At 50.0% G+C, this 23,276-nt stretch overlaps 1 protein-coding gene across 1 annotated transcript in view; it reads right to left on the bottom strand.

Annotated features, from left to right (window-relative positions):
• The window catches only part of PAK5 (p21 (RAC1) activated kinase 5), a 90,671-nt gene extending 81,098 nt beyond the window's left edge, over positions 1-9,573 (bottom strand). Inside the window, exon 1 of the mRNA XM_054195360.1 lies at positions 9,486-9,573. The gene's annotated coding sequence lies outside the window, so the exon portion shown is untranslated. The remainder of the gene's footprint in view (positions 1-9,485) is intronic.
• Between the last annotated feature and the right edge of the window lie 13,703 nt (positions 9,574-23,276).

Here is a 23,276-nt window from a genome sequence, read left to right on the forward strand (position 1 = left end):
ACAGCTTCTCTGGGCAACCTGGGCCAGGGGCTCACCACCCTCACAGCAAAGAATTTCTTCCTGACATCCAATCTAAATCCACTCTCTTCCAGTTTGAAGCCATTACCTCTCTATCACTACATACCCGTGTAGAACATCCATCTCCACCTTTCTTGTAGGCCCCCTTCAGATACCGGAAGGGGCTATAGGGTCTCCCCAGTGCCTTCTCTTCTCCAGGCTGAACAACCTCAACTCTCTCAACCTGCCTTCAGAGAAGAGGTGCTCCAGCCCTCTGAGCATCTTTGTGGCCCTCCTCTGGACCCGCTCCAACAGGTCCGTGTCAAAGCTAATCACACCTTGAAGTTACTTTCTCCAAAGATTATTACATCTGTTTGACTATGCTGTACAGCTATACTAATACTATTTAAGTAATAATGAGAAAGGATGGAAAAAGTAAACATTAAAGGGCAAATTTTGAGTAGCTCAAATTTACAGAGTGAAGAGGATGCCTAATATAATAAAGGGAACTTTGTCAGGGGAATGGTGCATTATCCAATCTTTGTCTTGATTGACAGCTTGTCAGTCTTTCACCCATTTAAAAAAAAGACTTTAAAAAGCATTAGATGGCAATTATCAACAATTTTCCCATTAAGCCCATGAAAAAAAAAATAGTTGCAGTTTAATTTCTAGCTAAATCAGGACAGGTGACTATTTTTCTTTCTTACACAGAACTGGAAATTAAAGAGAAATAGCAAGATGCTGTTACATCAGTAAGAGAGAGATATCAAAGAGCAAAGTAAACAGGCAGAGAGAGGCGTGTTAGAATGAAAATGGCAAAAGTAATGGAATGAAAACACCCATAAACCCTTTAACCCTCAGTTAAATGTCTCTCACAACTAGCAGCATCAGGTTGTTGCACAAAAAAAAAAAAATAAATGCAACAACAAAAGAGTGTGGACCAAGTCCTGCCAGATGCTGAGGAAAAAGTCAAATTGCTTCTCCAAGCAGAAGTTTACAATAAACATGAGCCATAGAGGTATCGCCCTTCTCACGTTACACACAACCCCAGGGGTCTGTTGCACTGGTGATGTTCCAAATTCAGACTGGATTGCCCAAGAAGAAAGAAGCCCTGGCTTTAACTTGTGCTCATTAGAGCAAACCTTTCTCTTGGAAGGAAGCAGCCCCGCTGATTGGTGGCACATTCCACACTCCTCTCCCTCAAAAAGAGGAGGAAAAAAAAAATCCACTGTTAGCCCATTACGAGACTGTAAGTTGCTTTTCAGCTGGCAATGCTCTGCACCAGTGTTCAAATTATTTACCTCATGCCTTGTACTTCCTCAAGTACTTGAAAAAGCCCTACTTACTCGCCCTGTGAATCCTGGCACTGCTAAGAGCTGGTCCTCGAAAAGACTGGGTAGGGAACGCACAGATGTGAGATGGATGTTGCATTTTCCGTAATTTTGGTATCATACCTCTAATGTAATGAAAAACTAGGGACACGCTTGTGTCCTTAATAAAAGCCTTGCCTCAGTAAAGCACTCCTCTTGCTTCCCAGGACCAGGACTCGACTCCCACCTCCCTCCAAGCGAAGTTTTCTTCTGTCTGACCCCTAGGAATAAATCCTCCGCGGCACACAAGACGCGCTTTTGCACAGGTTTCCCCAGAGCGGCCTTTAGGGTATGTATTACACCAGCTGCTTTCAGCTGAGCCCTATCAGCAATACTCGGTTTTGGCACGAGAGCTATTGGCAAGAAGTTCTTTTATTCATTGCCAAACCCTCCCTGACTTCCGATAGGACGGTGCTCTTCCCATCGAGCCACCTAAACGCAATTACAGGCATCCACACAGGGGAGTTTTCTCATTTGTTTGCTTTTCTACTTCTCATCCTTCATCTACTGTCCTAAAAACGTCAGAAGAGAGCGCAAGAACTTAAAAGGCAATCACCACCTGCAACCGTCGCAGCAACACTAAACTATTTTGGCAGCCAGGCCTCTCCCAACACATGCTTATGGGGTCTATATCCCTCGTGCTGGGAAGATGCAATATATATTCCTTGGCTTTATGCTGCATCATTTTAAGCTCCTGCATAAAACACGGGAGCACCCGGAGATTTCCTAGAGCAGCCGATGGCTCAGATTGCAGCCATCGCCTTGGCACTGGAGCACTTTCCAGTAGCACACTAAACTTTATGTTTCCCACATAAAATCCCCAGTAATGTTGCTTCCCCAAACCCTGCCGGCACATCCCAGGGCCTGGATGGTGCCTCTCAACCAGCCACCCCACTAGCAGCTCCACAAACAACTTCTTCACTAACCCTTTGCTCTCCGCTGCATCCAGCCATGGGTTTACACCCTTTCATCGTTTTTTTTTCCGTGCTGTGAGACAAAGCAGAAATAAGGAAGAAGTTTTGCTATTTAGAAAAAAAAGAAGAGTTCAGTGTACGCAACAGAGACACAAAATCTATGATTCTATGAAGACATTCTATGATTCTATGAAGAAATTCTTTGCTGTGAGGGTGGTGAGCCCCTGGCCCAGGTTGCCCAGAGAAGCTGTGGCTGCCCCATCCCTGGAGGGGTTCCAGGCCAGGTTGGACGGGGCTTGGAGCAACCTGGGCTGGTGGGAGGTGTCCCTGCCCAGGGCAGGGGGGTGGAACTGAGTGATCTTTAAGGTCCCTTCCAACCCAAACCATTCTATGAATTCATCTACCATTCTTCTTTCCTTCATGCTTCAAAATCTGGGACAGAGGCACAGCTCAGAGCGCACTTACTCTGTGCTCACCTTGCTCTCGTGAAAACCTTCCCACTTCCTCAGCCTAGAAAATCAGCCTTTTCTATAAAACGCAAACCCAAATACCCTCCAAAGCCTATAAGAAATGCAGCAAGTCTGTTGCCTTCAGGGTCTTTAACTCAAGGTAGAGACGCGTTTAACAGATGCAAGCCCAAGTTTCTGTGGAGAAGGCAGGATTTGGTTGAAAAAAAATAAACCATGGCAGCATTCTAACATTTCACTTACATTTCACGAAGCGTTCAATAAGAACTCTTTTGAATCATATCCCATTTCTATGTCCTTCAGTTGTATCCAAGAGTCCTTCTGTGAGTAGCGTGTAGAAGATTCACGAAAAATATTCTAAATGTGTTTATTTATGTGGCCTAAACAGCCCAACGAGGCATTAAGTGGTGCTTTCATAATTCCGCAAGGTACCAAAAGCCTCCCAGGACCTATCAAGCCTCTTCAGCTCAGGACTGGATAGTTGTGCACCGCCGGAAAAAAACCCCAAACTTAAACACCTGAAAGTGCTTTTCAGAAGCAATTATCCTAATCCCTCCTGTTACCCAGAGGGAAGCAGTGGCACGCAGAGGTTAAATAGCGTCTCGGAGGTGGCTCAGCGAGCAGCACAGCCCGGATTAGAGCCGCGGTGCCTCCTGACTCCCAGCTCCCCGCTCAGCCCAGCACCTTAAATAGCTGCAGTGCGAGTTATTAGCTCCGTCCTCTCTGCACGCATTGAACTCGGGGAATGGGAAAGCTGGAGTTTAGCTTAGCGATATGAAAATTTATATAGAAATCCCAGGAGAGAAAGCTTAAGTTTTAACAACTACCACCTAAACAACCCGTGCGGAGGGGAAAGCCGCTGCGCAGATTTTACTGCCACCGGTTTGGGAAGAACAAATTATTCCCAGGCAGTAGAACATGTCACAGTAAAAGGTTTATAGGGGCTACCGCCAGGATCATTCTTGTGACATTTATTCGTTCCAGTTTTTGTTTGTTGGCATTTCTTTTGTCCTCTCCTTTGTCACCAGGGGCCTCTCCATCCTTCACTTCCCGGGGCACCTGAACTGCAAGGAAAACAATGAAGCCTTTGCTAAGGGAAGGGTTTAGTGACATTACACATTTTTTATTTCCATTGTTATTTTGCAGTGTTGTGCATTTCTACGGTGATACCCAACGTGTGGTTTTCCTCCATCAGAGGGACTGTGTGCGTCTACTTCCACTATTCCCTATAGCTGCAGTATCTTTTACTTTTTCAGCTGCCTCCAGCAGGAACAATAAATTTAAAACACAGTCGGAAAAAAAGGAAAATCTCTATTGCTATTTTTGGCATCCAAGTTCTTCGGCTTAACCTATTTTTGGAAGAGCATCTTTGTTCAGCAAAATCAAAGCTCCCACCCCGGCGACACCGGGGCAGCACGTCCCGCTGCAGGCAGAGCCGTTGGCCAGTGACAAACTCCAACGGCGGAGCCGGCACACAGGGCAAAGCCAGGACAGCCCACAAGGAAAACGATGGGAGCGGGGATTTCACTTTTGCTCTCCATCAATGCGTGCCCCTGAGCAAGTCGCGCCATTCCTCTCCTGCAGGCTTTGGCTACCCGCATCCCGGCACACGGCTCATGCACAACAGGGACGGGCGCACCTTATGCTTTAAGTACCCCCGGGTGAAAACACGCCTTACAACTGGAGCACCTCCCGTATGAAGACAGGCTGAGAGAGCTGGGGTTGTTCAGCCTGGAGAAGAGAAGGCTCCAGGGAGACCTTAGAGCAGCCTTCCAGTACCTAAAGGGGCTACAGGAAGGATAGGGAGCGACTCTTGACGGAGTGCAAGCAATAGGACAAGGGGTAATGGTTTTAAACTGAAAGAGGGGAGATTTAGATGAGATATCAGGAAGAAATTCTTTGCTGTGAGGGTGGTGAGCCCCTGGCCCAGGTTGCCCAGAGAAGCTGTGGCTGCCCCGTCCCTGGAGGGGTTCAAGGCCAGGCTGGACGGGGCTTGGAGCAACCTGGTCTATGGGAGGTGTCCCCGCCCAGGGCAGGCGGATGGAACTGGATGATCTTTAAAGTCCCTTCCAACCTGAACCACTCTGTGATTCTGTGTCCTTAAAGCCTCCAGCTCCAGCCCTATGAGGCCCCCAATTTTGGTGGTTCATGAGATATAAATATTAATTGGTATATACACAGTTCATGTTTTAATACAAGCTTTGCTTAGGGGATAAGAAAGGCCAGAAACAGGAAATGGCAGGCCAGCCGGTACGGGGAAAAGACCTAAACTTGATTCAGACATTTTTGTTTTGTTGGTTTGATTTTAAAAGATACTCAAGCTGTCCCTGCTCTGAAACGCAATTACCTTTGTGCTACCACCAGATGCACCTTCCAAAAGCAGGAGCACTCTTACACGCCCCAAAAAAAAGAAAACAGTTGGAACAAGAAGTAAAATAAGCTGAGTTTGTGTGCTCTGGCTGGCTCTGCATGATGCGACGGGAGCACGTGCTTCTCACGTCCCTGCGCTCACTGCTCGGAACGGGATAATCCTCGAACCTTAAAGGCACAATATTTGGCTCGAAGCCGACGCCGTGTGCCAGGGCTGCAAGACGGCTGCACCACGCCAGAACCGAACGCGGCTTAGCCCCAAAGCCCCCGCCACGCTCCTGCCCTCTGAGCTGCTTCTTCCCAGGGGAAAAATAAAATAATAAAATAAAATGCTAAACATTCATTTTCATATAAAATATTTTGTTTTCGTGGTTGTGGGGACAGCCCTCCAAATGCAATGCCAAGCCCCGCTGGGCTTGGTGAGAGGCAAGCTGAAACACCAGCGCTAACAGCAAGTCCCCGGTGAATCCACATGGCCTAATAGATTAAAGGCTTAATTAGAGTTACCTGAACATTAAATATCATTAGAGTGCACTCAAATTTGCTCTAAATTTTTTTTTTCCCCTTTTAAATGGCCTCTTAACTAACTGGATTTTGGCGCACAGTTGTTAAAGTTGTTGAAACTTTCCCCGTTTTCAGCTCTTTTCCCTTGAAAACAAAGCCGACGCAGTTGTGCTGTGCATCAGGGAATGCTCCGACTCGCCTCATCGACAGCTGAAGCCGAATTTAACGGGGGAGAAGTTGTCTCAAAATTACCAAGCTTTGTATCTGGAGAGAAGGGAGATGCTCAGTAGGAGCTTCATAGGGTAAGAGACAAACCCATACCAGACACCTGAGAAGCTACAAGGCGGGAAGCCATAGGAACTGAGCCTCTACTGGTTGTGCCATACGTTTTTTGAGCAAGGAGATGTAGGTGACGCCTTTCGTGCTTCAAATTGAGAGTAGTAAGATTGTATGAAAATGTGCAATAGATTAGAATTAATGGTAAAAATTAATACGGTGTAACTGGAAGATGGTAAAATGCATACGCCTTCCAGGTATGAGGGATGTCAACCACGTGGTGTTTCCACCGCGATGTTTCTGGCTTTGCCTGGCTGCAGTGACCGACCATCCCACCCCGATGGCAGAGGGTTCACTTGGCTTTCACCAAAACCTGGGGAAACCTAGCCAAACCCCGGGGAAATCTAGCCAAACCCCTGCAGCAGACCCAACAGACCAACTCCACTGACTTCAGCAAGCCGCAAAGCACAGACGGCCCCAGCAACCCCACCAGGACGGACAGACAGCACCACGAGCCACAGGGGCCAACGCCAGCAGCAGGAGATCCCCAGGAGGTATCTTAGCAAGAGGGTTTTTTGTTTGAGCTTTACGTGTATGTTGGAAACTCTTCCGCTGCTGGTACCCACAGACACCCATGAGCAGCTTCAGCGCACGCCACGCGGCAGGCTTCTCTTCGGAGCTTTTGCAAAAAATAAACCGGTAAAACCAGAGTGAATTGATACATTTGAACGAGCAGACGCCAAACATTTCGGATTCTTAACTGGAGCAGCTTCAAAGCAGCAAGTGGATTTAAGTGTCAAACGCGAGGGTGATGAGAGAGGAGGAGCAGAGATGCAGGCGCTCTTCTGCTGCGCTTTTCCTCTTCTTTCCTCCATACCTCCCTGGAAGAGCACAGTACCCCCTGACCCCTCTTGGGCTTCAGCCACATGAGCTGGAGTCCTCCTTGACCTCAGCTTTACACCCAATTTACACGCCCCACCTGATGCAGAAAAGAGCAGATTGCCTCCCCTGTTTCAGTACCAAATCTGGGGTCTGAGGTGACGCCGACGAGGTAAGGCTAAACTCGTAATTGTTGTTAACTAGCACCATGAGAAGTTTGTTCTCGGCCGATTGACAGCAGGAGTTGACACCAGCGAGGAAGTTTCTTGCGAAGCACTTTATTTCCCAAATATTTGTCTTCAAAATAATAGTTGCTACAACAGCTGTTACTTTGGCAAACAACAGTCAGGAAATAAAAACGCTTCGCAAGAACCTTGCTTGTTACACATTTCCATTTTAGAATCAGCCATCGGGACGCTGAGATTTCACTGAAAGCCAAGCATTCACCTACTGTGAGTACCTGTGATTGATGAAGATGTCCAGGAAAAAAAAAAAAGAAAAAGCCACTGGGAATTAAACAGGGGTGCCAAAGGAACAAGGGAATCGAATGAGCAATGGGATTTACCAGGTCTGGCTCTGCTGGGGGTCACCAAAGGGGTTCGCTGATGACTTGTAACGGGGCTCTCCCCAACAGGGCTGCCTTGGTCTCCTCCCCGTACCACCAGTCAACCAGAAGGATTACTCTGAGCCCCCCTGTTAAGTACGGTTCGACAGTCGCCATGGCTGAACGACACGCGCCGCACACAGCGACTGGTTAACCCTCATTTCCTTAGGATAAGGTTAAAAAACTGCAAGAGTGAGTAATGGCACCCTGAGCTCCTGCGCAAAGGGGAGGCAGGACTATGGCAGACTGGTCTCAATTCTTCCAGTGAAAATTAATCTCTTGTAGAAAGCACACTTCACCCGGACCAAAACCATTTGTAAAAATGTTTGAAGCAGGAGAGAGAAGAAAGTTTAGCTTCAGCACGCTCAAAATGAGTGAGTCTTTCCCTCAATTTAAACCCTGTTTTTACTCAGTTTATCACCAATTAATATGTTTGATAGCACAGAAACGTAATCCGACACTGAACAAAGACCTTCCATCAATCTGAAATGAGCTACAACCAAAAAACCGTGACCAAACCACAGAAAGAGCTGCTAAGGAGCAGCTCCCGAAGCTGTCCCCGGCACAGCGGCAGCTCCCAGGTCCCTCCATCCCCACCGGCACACCATGAGAGCCCCCCTGCTCACCATGACCGTGGGGGGATCAGCCTGTCAGGAATCGCCCTGCAGCACAAACAGCAACAATTCAGCAGGAAGAAACGAGCAACCCCACGGGCCATTTTGCGAACCTCAAATCGAAACAGAAAAGCTTCTGACAGCTTCTGCTCAACCTCGGTCCCGGGGGGAGCGGACGGCCAGGGAGCCCCGCAAGCGACACTGACCCCGCTCTCCGCACAGGACACCTCATCCTCAGCACACAGGCGGAGCGACTGTCCAACCCCTCCAGGTGCATCCTCCACGCAACGAGGGGTCTGTCTCCAACAGCGGCAGGGATGCTCACCGCCATCTGCTCCGGCTGTGGCGAAGGGCAGGGGAGCGCGGCTCCTCGCTTCAGTCCCAAGCAGCGTTTAATTTAAAGTTTTATGGCACAATAAAGGCAATAAATCAGGAGCGATGATTCCCTACGCGCCGTCTGGGCAGCAGAGACCACAGAGATCCAGCTCAACACAGGTACCAACTCTCTTCCCTCATTTTGCGAATGCTAAAGCACGTGAAAAAAAAATAATTCTAAAATCAAGAGAAAGGCTACCAGCCGCGTGGTCTCACTACTAGCCCCTCTCGAGTCCGTGGAAATTTTATCCTTAACAGCAATGATAGCCCGCTTGGTCTAACACTGACTATCTAGGAAGAAAAAAAAAAAAAAAAATTCCCATTGTTTCTGTACATTAACAGAAGGCTGGTGTGTAACAAAGAGGAAGACAGGCAGCCTGCGTGCCGCCGGCGGGTTGGTAAGAAATTCTCGAGGTCTGATCGATACCAAGACAGAAAAAAAAGCACCTCTCCTCGGGTCTGAGCCTGGAGCGTTATTCCGGCACGGCAGTCACCGTGCGGCTCCTTTCCTTCAGAGGGTAATGGACACAGAAAGAAGAAGGGAGTGGATGGCAGGCGCTTCTAACCCTTTATATGCACCAAAAAAAACAGTGAGCAGAGGCATCTAGGCGCATGCATGAGCATCTCCAGGAGTGGCTGAGCATCTCTCCGGGTACCCGCTTTCTAGGGGAAACCCAAAACCACATGATATTCACAGAAAGTTGGGAGCAACTTCTTCGGGGGGGGGGGAACCCCAAAACTGACGAAATTCAAAATGCCTTTAAAAAAAAAAAAAAAAAGCCATTGTTGTGGGAAACCCCGGCAAGGTCTTTAAAGCGGACGCCGAGGAGGAGCCCCAGGAGAGGAGCCCGGGAGCCGCCGGCTCCCCCTGCGCCCGCCGCCCGGAGCAGCGCCGCGGCTCCGCCGGGGAAGGGGATGCCCGGGCCCTGCCTTTGTCTCCCGGCCGCCGCCGAGGCGGGCACCGGTCGCCGGGATGCACGGACGGGCAAGCGACCGACCGACCGACCGACCGGCGGGCGGCACCGCAGCCCCCGCCGCGCTCCGGGGAAGCGCCGCGCCCGCCCCCCCGCCGCCTCCCCGCAAGGTCGAGCCTCCGCCCGCGATCCCGCTCCTACCTCGGCCGCCGCCGTCAGGCCGCCCCCAGCGCCATGTTCCCGCGCCGGCTACATCCGGGCCGCCGCCGCTCCGCTCGGCTCCGCTCGGCTCCGCTGGGCCCGGCCCGCAGGTGCCGCCGCCGCCGCCGCCCCCCGAGCGCCCAGCGCAGGGCGGGGCCGGCACCGCCCCCGCGGCGGGAGGGGCCGGCGGCAGCGCCCCGCCCCGCGACCCGGCGGGAGGCGGCGGCGGCGCCGCACCGGCCCGGAGCGTCTGCCCCGAGGAGGGTCGGTCTGTCCGTCCGTCCGCCCGGCCGGCCACACAGACACCGACACCGGCACCTAGCCGGGCCCGCGCACGCACCCGGCAGTGCATCGTGCGCCCACCCACCCCTGCCTGCACCAGCCAATGCACCCACCCACCCAGGCAGGCTCCAACGGATGCCCACAGGTGCACTTCACCCAGCCAACCATCCATGCACGCACCAAGCCACCCAGCCGTCCAGGCATGCACCAACCAATGCACCCATGCATGCACCAGCCCACCCAGCCACCCGTGCACGCGCCAACCAAAGCCCCCGTGGCTGCGCCAACCCATTCACACACCCACCCGTGCACGCACCGACTTGTGCACCCACGCGCTCACCTACCCATACATGCACCGACCAATGCACCCAACCCGCCCACCCACACATGCGCCAACTTGTGCACCCGCCCATGCCTGCACCAACCAACGCACCCACCCACCCGAGCACACACCAACCCACCCTTCCATCCATGCAAGCGGCTGTGGAGGTGTTCAAGGCCAGGCTGGACGGGGCTTGGAGCAACCTGGCCTATGGAGGTGTCCCCGCCCATAGCAAGGGGGTTAGAACTGGATGATCTTTAAGGTCCCTTCCAACCCAAACCATTCCACGACTCTATGGCAGGAGCACAGAGGATATGACAAGAACAGCTTGAAGATAAGGGTCTGCATTAGCACTGGATGGGCAAAGCGGCGCTCAGCTGCTCACCCGAGGTCTAAACAGGTTTCTGCATCTACGAAAATCCCTACCTTAACAGCTCCCACAACAACAAAAACAGCATCAGAAACATGCCATTCCCCATACTGCTTCCACCATATTTTCTTTACTTTCCCCCTCAATCATTGCTCTTCTTAATGCTGCGAGATGAAACGAGCTCCCTGTGGTCTTGACAGCACGTGGTGTTTGGTGTTTGACAGATGGCAAAGTGCCTGCTCCGGCCTCAAAACCCAGACACGGCAGCCGTGAGCAGCACCAGCAGGAGGAAGGGGCACGCTCCTTGCTGGGAAGGTGACTGGGGCACAAACGCAGTCAAAAATAGGACAATAAAGCTATTCAGAAACCCTGGACCATAATTTCAACTCCCAAAATGTGAAATTCCGACCCTGGCTGGTGAGGGCCACCCTCAGCAGGTGCCTGTGCCAAAGTTGCTCCCAGTTTCCATTGGTTCCCAGTGGGTTTTGCAGCCAGGAGCACCAGTTGAAATCAGTAGCCACTGAAGGATGTTCAGGCTTCTGGGGAAAAAAAACCACCAAACAACCCCTAAACTAGACTAAAACTTTAACTTAAAGAAAAAAAAACAACAAACTGGGGCTTAGACCTCACTGCAAAGCTGAAGCCTTTCCCTAGTGCATCAGAGTCGAAATAACACGGGACGAGGCAGTGAAAGTTTCCTTGCTCTAAGCCAGCCTGAATGACGTCTGGCAAGGTGTTGCGTGTCACACCTTGGCATGGTACACACGGTTTCTGGCAGAGGAAAAGAAAGAAGAAATCAAGCCCTCACTGTTTTGTCTTTATCTCAAGCGTCATTTGGAGGAAATTGTCTCGGTGAATCGGCAAAACAGACTGACGACCGCCAAACCACAGCGCTGGGAGAGAGGCACTGCACCATGCCAAGAGCATCGAGGGAGGGGGGTAGCAACAATCCTCCGGCATCCCACGTGGTGCTGGGAGAAGGGGTGGCAGAGGGGTTCAGTAGCGTGAACCTGCTGAGACTCACACTGAAGGGAGGGGGACGCATCCATCGGTGTTAGAAAACCCCACCCTCTGTGTCCCCAGAGAGCTCCGAACTCTCTGTCGTGATGGTTGAAGCCAACAAGAAACCAGATATCTCACTTGGACATTAGTTTCTCCAATAAAGTCAACCGAACTACCTGAAGAATTGACTATTTAATCCCTTTGATCCGAACAACCAATGTATATATGCACACACATACCCCCAAAGCTTTTCAAAAAAAGGTTCATTTTGCTTTTAGCTTACTCTTACCCACGATGGCGTGAATCAGAAATACGGACCCTCAACTCATTGCAGCTGCACTGAGCTAGAGTTGATGCAAACGAGGATGAAAAATGCAAAGCGGTCTTTTCCCCAAAAGATGAGAGCCTCGGATTATTAATTTTTTAAACTTTTCTACATTATTTGTTTAAAAGTCCATAATTCTAAATCAAAACTGAATCCGTAGCACCGAATATTATGGCCTGAGCTTCACTGTAATATTACAATAAATAGAAATAAGCCCCTACAAATTTTAGATGAAGTCAAGCCACTGCAGTGACTCAAGCGTTTGCCAAACCACCTGGATCAGGAGGTTCTTGAGACTCTCAGTCCATTACATACGGACCTGTTTCTCCTCGGGATGCACAGAAAGATGTTCTTCCCTTCAGTTTGCTCAAATTTGAGAAAAACCATCAGGAGTTGAAACCAAAGACTTTTCCCCGTATGAGTCTTTACAAGGATTCAGTGATAAGAAATAGCCCAGCCTGCTGCCAAGAGGTAACATTTCCCATGTTCAAAATGTCCATTTCAAACGCAGAATAAGTTTTGCTGACGGTACTCTTCCCTTTACCCCATCTGTCCGTCATAGTTAAGATTATAACGTGATTTAAATTAAAGCGCAGTAACTAATGTATGTTTCTTACTCCGCTCTGCAGTGCACCTTGACACAAATTAACATTAGAATTAGTCATGTAGTAGAGGCGTCACTCATCAGTTCGGCACATAAAATGAAAAATGTTAAGTAACCTCAGACTTAACAGGCAGATTCTTAAATAAATATGGTAATAGCATACCCTGATCATAAGTGAAAAAAGAGCACCGGGTTCCAGCGAGAATGTATCGGTTGTTCCTTAGGAAAATAATTAAAAAGTACAAGTGAAGAACAAGATTAATTTAAATAATCAGCTTTGTTTTTCCTGCTAGCTGATTTAAATCACGATGAAAATTGTTGATTGAAGCCCCTCATTTAAATCAGTGCCCCCTTAATGAGAGTGCATGCCTATGAACATAAGCCCATAATAGCAATAACAGACTCTTCAGAGAAGAAATAGCTTTCACAATACTTCCAGGGCTGGAAGAACATCGTCCTTCCTCTGCAAAAAGAAATACATCTCACCCAGCTAAGCAATTTTTCTCCCTTAAGCTCTTAACCCTGTAAAAATAGCAGGAATAGGGCAGTCATAGGATATTCACAGCCACATTATGTTAAGTACGACTGAATTTGTGAGCCTTCCGGCTGACTGTTGGAGAGGAAGATGAAGCATCACTAGAATGATTTAAAAGACGGGTTTGAATTCCCTAACTACTGCAGAGGGATGTCCCGTCCAGCGAGTTGTCTCGGTGGCCAGCAGCCTTCTGAGGGCTGCCAGCCATTGTGCAAGGAGGATGGTGGAAGTTGGAGTGGGACCGTGCCGCCCCGAGCACCACGCTGCTCCCGTCCAGCCCCAAAACACTGTTTGAGGGCCATGTCTCTGGTACCAGAGCAGTGACTCTCATAGCTCTACCTCAAATCTCCTCTAAACTTAAGATGCCTTTGTTTCCCTTGGCAGTCAAAGTCCAAGCGCGAAAGCATTCCTAATGAATTTATAGCAAATGTAGAAAACTGCATTTCACGGAGGGTTGTGCGCGTACCATCAGCCTGTACACGCATTTACATGTCCACCTTCCACTGAAACAGGCTCTCCTCTGCGGTCTATAATCTGTGTCGCTTCCTAGGGACTTCAGGGAATTTGGGATTCCTCCCTGCAGAGTGCGTCGCTCGGCACAGCCCCACGGGGCTGGCAGTCACCCCTATTTCCGTGCTGCCCAGTGCTCCTCCTGCACGCCCAGCTCCTGGGCTCAAGTTGTGTGTCTCCCAGACAGGGATTTCTGCCCTTTCTGGAAGCGTACGGTGGGATGAAGGCTTGAAGGCGCAACCTTCACTGCACCGAGATCAGAAACTAGAAGGCAGACAAAGAGAACAGATACTGAACCTCATAAAGACAGTTTTGAAGTTACTGTATATTTTTAAGGCATGATTTCTGGAATGCCTGGTATTGCTACTGCCAACATCCTTATTGTTCAACAGTCAAAAGATACACAAAGATCTATAACTAGGGATATTTCTCATAGATTTGCGCAGACTGATCCTCACACGCCTGCGATTCTTCCCCTTCCCCTTGCATTTCCGAGGGCAGCAAGGGGGCTGTACCCCTGCAGCGCGGAGCACGAGACGCCCTGCGCCTTGCATCCTCGCAGGATGCTGGCTGCAGGACATCGCTGCTCCATCCAACCCCAGGGGTAACCCTGGGATGTGGCAGGGGCTTCAGTCCCGCAACGTGCCCTGAGCATGGCCCTGTCCTGGCTGAAATCACAGCAGTGCTGGGGCCATATCAGGCTCCGATCCCCTCCGGGGCACACAGCCCGCATATCCCAGCGTCTGCATGTAGGAGCCGTGCCGTGTCTTAGCAGTGGGTGCTGAGCAGATGCTGTTTCAGGGACTTCTTGGCCTTTACTATAAACCTACAGGGATCCACGAACACGTTTATTTGCTCCTTTTCTTCCCCATGCATTTTGCAGAAGCGGTATTACACCTTGGTGTCATGCCGCCCTGCAAATCTGCTTCCAAAAGGCTGCCTTGTTTCTTCAAAGAGCGTTTCCAGGGCTTAGCAAGATCTCTCGGAGCCCTTGACTTTGCAGCTGGCAAAGTTTACAACATGTTTACAATACCCTGCATAATTTGGCTATGAGATAATGTATAGTATACTCCTTCAGCAGTGCACAGTGGGAGAAGAACAAGTGGAAAAAAAAAAAAAAGGTGATGCAAAGCCAAGAAAAACAGATGGTAGCGAGCTCTCCAAGGGGCAAGAATGAATAAATAACTGCAGATATTTTTTTTCCCGAGGAAAAATATATTGTCAAATCAATAACACAGTTCTTAGGAAATGCAAACTAGATCAAATGCGCATTTTTTCAGTATTAAACAATGGCACTTCATCAGGACGGATGGTCTGTACTGCACGTGTTTGCCTAAATGAGAGAGAGACGTAAAAATAGCGTTGCTCCGAAAAGTTCTTGCTTGACCTCAAGGTTAAATTTCACACTTCCTGGGAAGTTCTGCTGTAGATAATGAGCCAAATCTTTTGGGTGTAAATCAGAGTGCGCCGGCAGTTACCATGCCATTTAGCAGTTACATCTTTGACAATCGAAATTGCGATTCTTAGAGAGCAGAACTTCCCGATTTTTATGGGAACTTACCTGTGCCTGCTATTAGGGCCACAGGAAACAACAGTTATTAATACATCCGTGTATGCTTCTACAACGATTTATCGATGCCCTTTGTCTTTTTTGACCACATCAGGTCAAGCTAGAGGGGGAAAAAGAGAGGTGCTTAAAAATAGCCAAGTATACAAATACTCTCACTCTCTTCCAGCCAAAGATTTTTTCGCCTCTTTTTTAAGTCACCCAGAGGAAGCTGAGCAACATATGGGATGCATGAAAGTCGCTCTCTGCAAATCTGTCGATCCGTTTTAGCGACGCCGTGCATCAACCCCAGCTCTGCTCTCAACACGGGCCTCCCTGCGCTCGGCTCTGCGCCCTGAGACAAACCATCTCCTGCTACGCTCATCCACGGGCCCGGGGAGCAAAAAGCTGCAAGGCATCAAATCTCACTCCGTAGTGAGCTCTCGCTCCGTAGCCGTGGTGCAAAAACAACCTCTGCAGCATCGGCTGACGCTCGCTTGGTCACCCGCTGGCGGTGGTGGGTTAGGGAGCAGATGGCATCACAGGCTGGAAGGAGCCGCAGCCTCTGATAGCGGGGAATAACCTCTTGATGCAAGGGCTGCGGAAGAGGGCTGTGTGCTCAAGCCTTCCACGTCGGGTCCTCTGGGCTGTGCCTGGGGATGGTGGGTCTGGGGACTAACACAGACCAAGCCCCGTGATTGTGGAGGTCTCCTGGTGAAGCTCCAGCCTTTTGGGTAGAGGCAGCCACAACCCCAAAGCGGAGAATGAGCAACCATCAGATCTCAAGTCCCAGAGCACCACCACAAAATAGTGCTTTGAAAACATCGGTCCTTCCTCACACACGTGAGATGGGGAGGCTCCCTCTTCATTTCTGTTTCAGAAGATCTGGACTCACAAGGTTGGCTGACTGTAAAACGTAACTGCCTTTTCCCAGCACGTCAATAAATCAACGTGCTCCGGGTATTTCTCGGAAGCCAGAAGCCAGCAGAGGCGATGGGAAGGAAGAGTCACCTCCTCATCTTACTGCTTTTCCGGAGGCAGTGAATGCTCGGTTATCATGCCCACAACGCTGATGATAATATTTTCATCCAAGCTCCATTTTCTATTCTGTGAAGAGCAAATTCCTATTGCCTTAGTTTTTATCTCTTTCTGCTGAGAGCAGAACCTGAGCTCCTTCTCAAAACCGTGTACTCCTAAGTTCTGGCACCGATCGCTTTTGCGATGTGAAGGGAACCTGCTCTCTAAAACCCAAAGCCTTCCTCACGCCGCAGTGAGCCCGCGGGCGAGCCTCCCCGCTGCCAGAAGCCCTCGCTGCCCACCCGGCAGGTACCACGCACTCCTGCCTCTAACAGCAACTCCAAAAGAAAACCAGACCCCAGGGACCTCCAGGGAGCGACCCCGCATTATACAAGGCCACGGTGGGGCTCTCTCTCCCATCGGCCCAAGCTGCCAGGAAGCTCGGCAGGGTCAGAGGCAGCTCCTCACGGAGCTGGGCAGGTTTCAGATGGAGGCGAGCTGTCGGAAGAGGCAATGGCCGGGAACGCCTCCAGCTCCAGCCCCGAGCTGCAAACTAAAGTACTTCCTTTTGTTAGAGCATATGGCCAAATCCTGAGTCCTACACGTGCTTTAATGCCAAGAGTGACTATTAATTTGGCATCCTATGCGGCAAAGAAGCCAGCAGGAGTTTTGCCCAACGGAGAAGAGGGGTGAAAGCAGGAGGTTTATCCTGCTGCCATTTCGGCTCGTTCTGCGTGTCCTGGCCACCATCATGTCCCAGGATTAGGCCAGCTCTTGCTGTCCTTCACTATCGCCGGTCTCTTCACCTGGGAGAACGTGTTTCTGCACCTGACCCTTATATTGCAGGCTACGGAAAACCACCTTAAAAGTACTTTGCAACCCAAAGCATTTTCCGACTACAAACAATTCTTTGCAGCAAATTCTAGTAGGCTGATCTTGTAGAGTAATGTAATTGCAATCACCTGGTAGAATATTTTTCTATAGCTTCTTTACGAGTATCAGTACCTGGCCTATATTCTCTGTCTCATACTTAAGCCTCCAAAATTATACTGATCAAAGCAACCTGCATTTATATACTGATGTGCTCCTGCATTCGAGAGATTTGCCAAGTGCTAAATATAAGGTTTCTCACTATAGTCAAAATCAAATTCAAATTCCAGCTGCCTCTCTGCTAATATGCAGCAAAGGTTCAGCAGTACAAAGCTGTGTTTGTAGAATCAGACACCGAAGATGATTAAATTAAACTGAAAGGGGAATTGGTACAAGGCTGAAATTAGTTTGCTGAAGAAGCATTCATTTCCTTCCTCTGACAGACGGAGCCACCTCGTGACCTTTAGCGATCAGAGCAAACAGCACCGTGGCTTTGCCAAGACTGCCCTGCCCTCCCCTCCTTCCCCAACAGCGTGTTGACTTGAAAATCAGCTTCAGCCTGTGCTGGCTGGGGAGGGGGGAATAAAAGGATGCTCAAACCAGTGTGGCAGGTTGGCAGAGACCCCCCAACGCAGGCTGTGATCCATCTCCTCCCTCTCCAGCAGATCAGACACCCGTCAGGACCTGAAGAACAACTCTTGGGTTTATCTCGATGGTCTGTTTTCAAAGAGAAGGATTGCCCAGTCTCTGGGAAGAGGCACTGATTTGATCAAGATGGAAAAAGCAGGAAGGTGCCCAGAGTCAGCAGGGGGCATTGATGAGATCTGGAGTGCAGGCAGGAGCAGGAAGACATCCCAGGGACGGGCAGGCGGTTGCTTCCTTGGCATTGCTGATCTGGCTCTTTTAAAGCAGCACTAAAATTCCCACCACAAAAAAAAAAAATCCTCACTACGACTATAGCAAGAGAGATGAAGGGATTTAAAGCATATGGCAGCAATAAAAAGTTATTCATCTTCTCTCTCCCACTCTTCCCCATTAGCTGTTATTCTTGGGCATTATCTCCTCTGAGCACCCTGTATGCTACAATCACGCTGATGGCCACATGCAAGAGATGGAAAACAACCTGCTGCAAACAAGGATTTCTCTTGGCTATGGCGTACGCAGGCACGGGTTTGCCAAGACACCTTGTTCTCTCCCTGCAGCCCTTCTGCTGGTGCCGTTCTGGGTCTTCTCCGAGCACAGATGGAGAATAGCACCAGGCTGGTTGCTGTTCTTGCCTCGCTAACGTCAACCGACCCGATTTAGAAACCAGACTGAGACCACTGCTCCTCTTTGGTATAGGGTACAAACCGGTGCTGCTCCTCAGAGACTTGCGCGCAGTCAGGTTCCAACAACAGAAAGGATTTCCACCCTTTAAGAGGCTAAGGTTAACATGGCTCCTTGGCAACATTTAAATTGAAAGGATAAATCGTAGGAGCAGGCATCCCAGAGCAGTGGCGCAGTCTCTAGCTAAAAAACCCACTACCCAAATCCAATTCAATGTGACACGGCCCAGGAGAGAGGAAAAAAAGGCTGAGCACCCCACCGTCGTGCAAATCGGCCAACGCAGAGTATGTGGCACCTCAGCCCAGCGGCATCCAAGGATGGGACTGGGTGTCCTGCTGACGGAGCATCCTCTGCCAGACGGTACCTGGGGTGTTCCTCTGCTGTGCTCCATGGGTAGACGTGCCCACACAGAGCCCCCCGAGACTGGGCACCGAGGACACGCTAACAGAAATCACCCTCTGCATCAGTGGGGCTGAGCAGGTGCAATGGAAGGAGAGGAGAAAACACCGACCCTCAGTTCATCAAGGAATGGCAAAGGGACATTTCGAGGACGGTTTGCGCAGTGCAAAGTCGCACTGGAAGTTATCAGAAAGTCAGGATAGCTCCCTACCCTTCTGCAGTCTGTTTCGGTGTCTTAAGCAAAAGAGCATCAGGCTCTTGGTAGCTCTGGTATTAACACAGCTTTCCTTTCCACCACGCTGTTTATAGGTACTTCATCAGTGACATCTCCCTCAGAGGCTGGATTCATACAGAAGCAGGAGAGAGCTTTAAACTGAACCATCCCCAGCCAGGAAAGCATCATAGGGATGACAAAGACCCGCACGAGGAGGATCCAGAGGGTCTGAAAACTGAAAGCAAAGGCCTATCCAAAGGGGACTGATCTGACTGTAGGAAAGGACCATACTAGACTTGAAAGCCAAGGTGACTGATAAGCCACACCTCCAGCAGGATATTCCTGTCTGAATAAATAATGCAGGTTTAAATTTGAAATGGTGAACCCGTCAGGGATCTGATCCTCACCTGGTTTGAGGCAACTACCTCCTGCCAGATACCTGAGGTCAGTTGTAAAAGCCAATATGGTCCATTTCTCCTGCAGGATCTCCCAGGGAGAATATGCCTTGGCTGGAATAAATGCTTCGCTTGTACTAGGTCTGTACAGAAATCGCGCGGTGTAGAGAGTGGGTTTCAAACAAATAAACAAAAAAAGAAGTTGCACTTTGCTAAAAAGGCTGGGTTTGGCATACTCGGGTATAAGCAGAGCACGGTCCTGCTCCCTGACAGCCTAAGTGAAAAATTAAGGGCCACACTGCCACAAACTCTGGTTTCAAGGCTTCCCACACAACCAAGGCAGTAAGTGTGGGTTTCCTCACATGGCTGAAGGCCAACACGTCTCCGGGCTGCATGGGGATGGCCCTACACCAGCTAGTTTCTGTCAACTGACGAGCATCTTCTCCTTTTCTTCTTCTCGCAAAAGGATGATTCAGTTTGTTACGGCAGGAGCCTTGCAAGAGCAATATAAAGGCACTTATAAAAACAAACAAACAAACAATCCCCCTCATCATTTGTCACCTGGCCCAGCCATGTTTTACACATTTCTCACCCATGATCTGAGTAAGGAAATGCTCTTTTTAACGTCTGCCTTTCTGTGGATTTTTTTTTTTCAAGTCCTCGAGTACATCTAAGACCCAGGCCTGGAAAAAGGAGCTGCAAACAAGGGTGAGGACCAGCCTCGGGGTTGGCAGTGCCACGCTGCCCTCTCCTGCCGGGTTTGCTCATCTGGCTGGCTGTGATTACTCTCTCCGGGATCTTTAAATCCAGGCTTTGGGGATTAAGGAGTCCCCCCTTCCCAAATGAGGGAATCCTCCCTTAATCCGCTCCTGCTGGCACAACACCACCAGGGAAAAACCAGCATTTTCTGGGGAGCATGATCCTGGCTCTTTGTATTTCAAGGCCTTTTGGGAACACCACATCTGTGGCGCAAGAGTCCTTCAGCATCACATCAGACTGTAATTACAGACCGCACCTTAGAGCCAAAACCCCTTCCATCCTCCGCTCGGCGCTGTCACAGGGTTCTTTTGGGTCTCCCACGCCAGGTACGAGCACTATAAATCCTTCTCAGCCGCGCTGCCCCAGGTGCTCTGGGGACACCCCCTCCACAAAGGATGGAGCCTTTTGGCTTTATCATCACTGCTCAGCGCCCAATAGTCGAAGCAAATAGAAACAAGAACTGAGGAAAAGAGCCAAAACACAATCTTCACCCAGCACAAGAAAGACGTGGTCTTACTTGTCCTTATTCTGCATTCCCCTCTTGGAGATTTTCACCAGTTTTAACCCCCGTTTCAATGGCTGCCAAACCCGGCACAAAGCAAGGGTGTTTGTTTCTGTGTTTGTAATCTTCCCCTCCGCTCCTCCAGTGCCCCGCTGCCTTTCTGCCCCTGCTCGCGAGAACCATCCTTCTTTCTGTGGATGCTTTTGCTGGGTGACCTGCGGGCGCTGACACCAGCCACACTGAGCAAGGACCACGTCCCAGTCCCCAGTCCCCACCTCAGCTCACTCATCCTAACTTTTCACTCTATTTTTGGGTTGACGGGACTGACTGAAAGATGTCTGTAGTCTTTCGCACACCCCCCGGCCCCGTGCCAGCCCCGGTTGGTGGGACAGCTGGTGGGGGAAAGGATAATCATCGGTGTAAAGCTGTGTAAAGCTGGGAATTCACTCTCCCAGCTCCCAGGGTCACGTGGCTCCAAGAAAGTCAGATTCTATATGTAAAAAGTTCTTTTAAAAAAGTTCAAGACCTATATAAGACTGTTGACAACCTACATAAGACTTATTTACACAGGGGAAAAAACCTTAACTCTTTGTAGATCTAAAACCTAAAAAGAAACAACCTGTCTTCCAACATCAGCTATTAAAAGCATTCTGAAATACAACCCGCTTTCATCATTTTGGGGTCTGACTTGCGAGGGCTGGACCACGATGCAGCACTTTTGCCGTCTCGGGAGCTCCCTCCGGCGCGGCGAGAGGCAGCTCCGGCTCGTCCCGCACTCCCAGACTCTTTACCCCCACCGCAGATTTGGCCGCTGCCCTTCTCGGCCCATTGATGCCCAGGTGCAGAAGGCAGAGGAAGGGCTCAGCAGATACATCGATCTATTTAGGGAGAGACCTGGGGTAAGCCCCTCGTCAGCAGCGGCGAGCACCAGCCCTGGGGCAGAGCACCCTCCATCTCCCTGATTTATACCCTCTTCAGCTGCTGCCGCAAGGATGATTTTTCTTTTTAATCCGTTTTCGTTCGGGTGTGCTCCAGCTTAGCGCGAGCTTTGCTGGGGGAAGGGAGGCTTGATTTGATTTGTGCCGGAGCCGGGAACAAAGAGGCAGAGGAGATTCGCTCTCTCCGCTGCTGGGAGCCCGAGCAGGGAAGGGACCGCAGCACCAGCCAGTTTTCCCCCCCTGCCCCTTTATTCTCCCAAGGCTTTGCCCAGCTTTGTTTGCAGGTGGCACTGATAAGCGTTCAGAGGCAGCACCATCGCTTTAAGCTTTGAATTGCTGTTCACAGAAAGAAATGTTCATCCCAACAGGCGCATTGTCATGGCAACGAGAGATTCCCCCCTCTTATAAGGGTACCGCTGCCAGTGAGACGATGCACCACGACGTGTCTCGTCCCGAGGGATTTAGCCCAGTTGAGGGCAGGTTGCCGGTAGCCTGTGGCGGGAGGTGGAGGGAGGCAACAGGAGAAGCCCGTTCCCTGGAGAGCATCTCTAGGGCAGGACGTCTCCGTTGTGCCACAGACCCAAAGAGATGATGGGAACGGGGGAAGTTTTGCTAGCTTGGACACCAGTACATCACAAAGGGGGGGATGATGTCAGTTACACCTTTTGGATAAAGGGTTACTTGGAATTACAATATTTGTCTCTGAATTACATTTTTGTCTAGCCCACGCTGCCCAGGCACAGTGTTGCTGCATCACTTGCACACTCTGGGACAGGCTAAACCCTGTGCTACATCTCAGCACAGCCATAAAATTAACACATTTTCTCTTCCAGTCAACAGTGGAGACCCAAGGCAGGGTCAATTTGGCTATTTAGCTTGCACAGAAAGTCTCTGGAGCCCTGTAGGGGTTGCAAGCTGCAAAGGTACAATTTTACAAAGGTGAAATTTCGGAGAGTTCAAACATTTCTGACTACTAAGACTAAGAGGCTATTTGCTACGACATTTTTCCCCCCTGGTGTGACAACAATAAGCAAGCAAACATGATTATCACCTTCGACAGCAAGTGCTTCTGCCCACTACCACATGCTGAGGCGTTCCTCAGAGCAACCTGGACCTCAATAGTCATGAGGTGGGAGGGTGAAAAGCATTACAAAAGAGCTTGAACATTGCGGCTCCCACCACGAATGCCACCCGCTGTCCCCAGGCAACGCTCAAGAGAACCCCAAAGTGCATCTTTTAAGGATGCTGGTGGTATTACTTATTAGCGCTTCAGTCCCTGGAGGACTTGTCCGTCCAGAGCACAAGGTGACGAGGGTGTAGTTTTGCTGATCTACAGTGGCATGTCGGTGTCTTTGAGAATCTCACGCAGAAGAAAGCCATCACATAGACAACGCACAGACAGCAGTCCTTGCTCTTGGGAGCTTCCAGCTCAAAATTTGGGTCGTTTGCATCAGGAAGCCAGACAAGGAGCTATATGCAAGTTGGAAACAAATACTACAGCAACGTTCTGCCTGGAAAACACTATTAATACTGGAAAACACACAAATAACCCTGGCAATAGCACACATTAAATGGAATCAGTCACAATTTAAAGTCCACCATGACCAGCTCTAAATGAGCTCCGTGGGGAGCAAAAAGCTAGAAGTGTCTACTTTTTCCGTCTAGTTTTCTTGGCAATGATGGTCAATTTTTCCTGGCCACCAGCTTTCAACTGGAGCAGGATCCCCCCTTCCCAGCACTGCTCAAGCCCAGCAGTCAGCAGGTAAGAGCCAAGGTGACAAATTCTGGATGAATTCGAGAAGAGCCATCATTTGCCATAGGCGCTACATTGATTTTGGATGGCAGAAGCTCACCTGACCCAATGTAGACCCCAAA

Source organism: Rissa tridactyla, chromosome 3, assembly GCF_028500815.1.
Source record: "Rissa tridactyla isolate bRisTri1 chromosome 3, bRisTri1.patW.cur.20221130, whole genome shotgun sequence".
NCBI lineage: Eukaryota > Metazoa > Chordata > Aves > Charadriiformes > Laridae > Rissa > Rissa tridactyla.